The following is a 6,318-nucleotide window of genomic DNA, read 5'->3' as shown; positions in this document are numbered from 1 at the left end:
TCACACAATGATCATCAGGTCCAGGTAACAATAATTCATGAGTTACTGTTCACACAATGATCATCAGGTCCAGGTTACAATAATTCATGAGTTACTGTTCACACAATGTAAGAATAATTCATTAGCTACTGTTCACACAATGATCATCAGGTCCAGGTAACACAATAGTCATCTTTGAATAAGTAGGACTGATAGTTTCTTTTGAGAAAAATTAGAAGTTGATGATTGTGGTGTATGAGAAAACAACAAATTAGAAACTTTTCTGTTTTATCCATTCATAACAACACAAAATGATAAAAACCTTCAACATTATCATTTGTTCTAAGTTCAACTATGAAATAAATGGATTCAAGCAAGCTGTGAGCCAATATGACACACAACAGTCATGACATTGCGCAATGTTGACCCTGGTTGTTAAGACATGGACATGGTCGCCTTGGTCAGCAATCGGGAATCTCATGGAAGCAGAAGTATGGATGTGTTGAAGAGTGTCAGTCTTTGGTAACCGTTGATGAATTGTGTTGATAACAACAATAATATTGTAATTACTGATGAATAATTATGTGAACTGTACCTGATGAATAATTGTATGAACTGTACCTGATGAACATCATGTACAGTTCACACGATAATTCATCTTGTACAGTTAACACAGTAATTCATCATGCACTGTTCACACAATAATTCATCAAGCACAGTTCACACAATAATTCATCCACAGTTCACACAATAATTCATTGTACACAGTTTACACAATAATTCGTGTACAGTTCACACGATTATTCATCATGCACAGTTTCCGCAATAATTCATCATGCACAGTTCACACAATAATTTGTGTACAGTTCACACAATAATTCGTGTACAGTTCACACAATAATTCATCATGCACAGTTCACACGATTATTCATCATGCACAGTTCACATAATTCATTGTGCACAGTTCACACAATAATTAGTGTACAGTTCACACGATTATTCATCATGCACACTTCACACAATGATTCATCATGCACAGTTCACACAATAATTCATCATGTACTTTTCACAATAATTCATGCAAAGTTCACACAATAATTCATCATGCACAGTCCACACAATAATTCATTGTGCACAGTTCACACAATAATTCGTGTACAGTTCACACAATAATTTGTGTACAGTTCACACAATAATTCATCATGCACTGTTCACACAATTATTCATCATGCACTTCACATAATTCATTGTGCACAGTTCACACAATAGTTCATGCACAGTTCACACAATAATTCAGCATGCACAGTTCACACAATAATTCAGCATGCACAGTTCACACAATAATTCATCATGTACTTTTCACAAAAATTCATGCACTGTTCACACAGTAATTCATCATGCACAGTCCACACAATAATTCATTGTGCACAGTTCACACAATAATTCATCATGCACACTTCACACGATAATTCATCATGCACAGTTCATACCATAATTCATTGTGCACAGTTCACACAATAGTTTGTGTACAGTTCACACAATTATCATCATGCACACATCACACAATAATTCGTAAACATCTGAGACCTGCATCACTTTGGGCTTTACTCCCACAATTAAGCTGACACGCCGTGATATGACTTGAATACTGTTAAAAGCGGCGTTAAACCCAACTCACTCACTCACACAATAATTCATTGAGCACAGTTCACACAATAATTCATCATACACAGTTCACACAATAATTCATTATACACAGTTCATACGATAATTCATCATGCACTGTTCACACAATAATTCATCAAGCACAGTTCACACAATAATTCATGCACAGTTCACACGATTATTCATCATGCACAGTTTATACAATAATTCATCATGCACAATTCACACGATAATTCATCATGCACAGTTCACACAATAATTCATTATGCACAATTCACACAATAATTCATCATGCACAGTTCATACAATAATTCATCATGCACTGTTCACACAATAATTCATCAAGCACAGTTCACACAATAATTCATGATGCACAATTCACACGATAATTCATCATGCACAGTTCACACAATAATTCATCATGCACAGTTCACACGATAATTCATCATGCACACTTCACACAATAATTCATTGAGCACAGTTTATACAATAATTCATCATGCACAGTTCACAGGATAATTCATCATGCACACTTCATACAATAATTGATCATGCACTGTTCACACAATAATTCATCAAGCACAGTTCACACAATAATTCATCAAGCACAGTTCACACAATAATTCATCATGCACACTTCACATAATAATTCATCATGCACAGTTCACACGATAAATCATCATGCACAGTTCACACAATAATTCATCATGCACACTTCACATAATAATTCATCATGCACAGTTCACACAATAATTCATCAAGCACAGTTCACACAACAATTCATTGTGCACGGTTCACGCAATAGTTTGTGTACAGTTCACACGGTTTTTCATCATGCCCAATAATCCATTTATTACATATTCAAAGTACTAATATCTAATATTTCCATTGGATGACTCCCAAATGTTTCCTTCTGTCTGAAAGGCCACAGTGGCCAATTTGGTGGCAAGTGTAGAATCCATAAAGAAAGGCCATGCAGTATGTGAGTTCGATTCCGTGGATGGGGAACTAGTTTAAGAAAAGTTAATGCAGGTTTCACAGGTTATTGTTTTGGAGGAATTAAGAATTACCAGAGAAGAAACAGGTTTTTAGGTTGTTTGTAAACAACTATTTCAGCAGATGTACTGGTTATAAAGTTTGTAAAAAGCCTATCAGATGCTATTCTCTCATTGAGCATAGTTGAACCGGGCAATAAATACCATTAGACATCCATATGCCAATATAATCATCCTCCAAGAACAATAGAATACATCACATAAGGTTTCTAAAGGCATTTAGAAGTTGGATGTACCCTGTTATTCACCTGATGAAGAGGCAAGAAGAGGCCCTGAAACATTGTGTTTCTGTACAATAGAGAAGTTGTTATACATATTATTCCTTGTCACATGATCACACAGTTTGATCTCTTAATTGCTTGTGGGTGAGTTCCCCAACCTCATATTGCCTACAACTTATGTGAATGTGACCATTATTATCATGAATTGTCTTATCTTGATGACCACTGTTTTAGAAATATCTGATTATTATCTTTCCTTTAATGTCAGTACATGGATGACAATATCATGCTGGCTTTCTTTCATTTTCCTCAAGGATGTTCCGGTCATCATTGAACGGAAGAATAAGAACATTTCACTGAGATTTATTCTGTCCTCTTTCAAGAAACAGACAAACAATAATCAATTGAAGCTTTCACTAATTGTTGGATACAAGTTTCCCTACATAAAACATATGGCTCAATGTGAAGTTACCTGGTGAGAAATAGTGCTGTTGCACTATATTTTCCTGTGATGTTAAGTCATATAGTAATCGTACAATATTTTATGAAACTAAGTTCTTTTTACACCTGATAGGTAAATCATTACTTTCAAACACTTAATATCTTTAACTCTATTAACCACCCATATTTACATTAAGTCACTTATAAATATAATCTCTTTAAGTATTGATTTTGAATCCTTCTATTGATAATTTTCATTACCACTCCTAAGTCTGGGGGAGTCAGACAGCAGGCTTGAGTTTGCATGGTCTAAGGGATGTCTGTCCAGGCAGATTTCAGAAATGTGTCACCTCCCATAATGCCACTCCTTTGTGGACACACCATGCTTCACTAACCCTCTACAATAGATTTTACTTTTTAGACTCATCAAGAAAAGGTTGGATACTTGATACGAGGTATCAGATGTTATTTTCACAACTCAGGCCATTTTCACCCATTTTCTCTTTTTCTTGGTTACGCTATATTTGTCCTGTTTTCAATGCATGCCATAAGAAGTAAGGGCAGAGGGCTGATGATTATCTGTGTGGAGATTCACATTCATGTGCCTGCTTCCTTTCTTTTGTAATCTCTGAACATTAACTACAGGTAATAAATCCTTTCCTTTTTCCAACAAATGTTTATTGTCTCGGAAAAGAAAAATGAACGATTATCAAGTATCAGTGTGACATACCTCACATATCAACCTCAGTGTGAGTCAGCAAGCATTTTTGACTTGTGGACAGAGGCAATTTTATAGCATTGGTCAGTTTGGCTAGGATAAAAAAGACTTCTCAATAGCAAGGTCAGACCTTGACAAACTTGAAAATCCAAAGTGTAATTCATGCATCCTTCAATAGATCCATATGGTGATTATTTAAAAGGAATTCAGGAGGGGTTGGAGGTGAGGGGCAGTACCTCATACTTGTTGTTGACTATTGAGGATTGGATGTCACCAGTCTCATTGTGTGTCATTGTCCATTATGCTCATATAGTGTTAATTGCTGCTCATGCTATCGACTGTTGGTTTGGTTGGCCCAGACCTCATTATTCAATAGCTGGAATATTGATGACAGCAGTGTAAACACCATTGCAATCACTCACTCCTTCTAAAAGCTAATTATAGACATATCTTTCATCTGTTACTATACACAAGTTTCACTCAACTTGATCAACTTCAGAGTTATCCCTTGAACTCTGCAAGAAAAACACCCTTGGGCAGAGGTTACACTCCATTAACCATATCCCATGTTGTTGAACAGAGGAGACTGAGATGCCTCAGGGTGTCACATAGAGTAGACTGAGATGCCACAGTGTGTCACACAGAGTTGGGTGAGATGCCACAGGGTGTCACACAGAGTTGGGTGAGATGCCACAGGGTGTCACACAGAGTAGACTGATACCATATAGAGCAGACCATGGTGTCACACAGAATAGACTGAGATGCCTCAGGGTGTCACACAGAGTAGACTGTGATGCCACAGGGTGTCACACACAGTTGGGTGAGATGCCACAGCGTGTGCCACAGGGTGTCACACAGACTAGACTGAGGTGCCACAGGGTGTCACACACAGTTGGGTGAGATGCCACAGCGTGTCACACAGAGTTGGGTGAGATGCCACAGGGTGTCCCACAGTAGACTGTGATTCCATATAGTGCAGACCATGGTGTCACACAGAGTAGACTGAGATGCCACAGCGTGTCACACTAAGTTGGGTGAGATGCCACAGGGTGTCACACAGACTAGACTGAGGTGCCACAGGGTGTCACACAGACTAGACTGAGTTGCCATGTAGAGCAGACCATGGTGTCACACAGAGTAAACTGAGATGCTACAGGGTTTCACACAGAGTACACTGAGATGCTACAGGGGTCACACAGAGTAGACTGAGATGCCATGTAGAGCAGACCATGGTGTCACACAGAGTAGACTGAGATGTCATACAGAGCAGACCATGGTGTCAAACAGTAGACTGAGATGCCACAGCATGTCACACAGAGTTTGGTGAGATGCCACAGGTTGTCACACAGAGTAGACTGAGGTGCAACAGGGTTTCACACAGAGTAGACAGATGCCACAAGGTGTCACACAGAGTAGACTGAGAAGCAACAGGATGTCATTCAGAGTAGACTGAGGTGCTTTATAAAGCAGACCATTGTGTCACACAGAGTAGAATGAGATTCAACAGGGTTTCACACAGAGTAGACTAAGATGCCACAAGGTGTCACACAGAGTAGACTGAGGTGCTTTATAAAGCAGACTATTGTGTCACACAGAGTAGAATGAGATGCAACAGGGTTCACACAGAGTAGACTAAGATGCCACAAGGTGTCACATAGAGTAGACTGAGATGCAACAGGGTTTCACACAGAGTAGACTGAGATGCAACAGGGTGTCACATAGAGTAGACTGAGATGCAACAGGGTGTCACACAGAGTAGACTGAGATGCAACAGGGTGTCACACAGAGTTGGGTGAGATGCTACAGGGTGTCACATAGAGTAGACGGAGATGCTACAGGGTGTCACATAGAGTAGGCGGAGATGCAACAGGGTGTCCCATAGAGTAGACTGAGATGCCACAAGGTGTCACATAGAGTAGGCGGAGATGCAACAGGGTGTCCCATAGAGTAGACTAAGATGCCACAAGGTGTCACATAGAGTAGACTGAGATGCAACAGGGTTTCACACAGAGTAGACTGAGATGCAACAGGGTGTCACATAGAGTAGACTGAGATGCAACAGGGTGTCACACAGAGTAGACTGAGATGCAACAGGGTGTCACACAGAGTTGGGTGAGATGCTACAGGGTGTCACATAGAGTAGACGGAGATGCTACAGGGTGTCACATAGAGTAGGCGGAGATGCAACAGGGTGTCCCATAGAGTAGACTGAGATGCCACAAGGTGTCACATAGAGTAG

This window comes from Haliotis rufescens, unplaced genomic scaffold, assembly GCF_023055435.1.
Source record: "Haliotis rufescens isolate VD_foot unplaced genomic scaffold, xgHalRufe1.0.p SCAF_5, whole genome shotgun sequence".
Lineage (NCBI taxonomy): Eukaryota > Metazoa > Mollusca > Gastropoda > Lepetellida > Haliotidae > Haliotis > Haliotis rufescens.
This window is presented reverse-complemented; position numbering follows the sequence as displayed.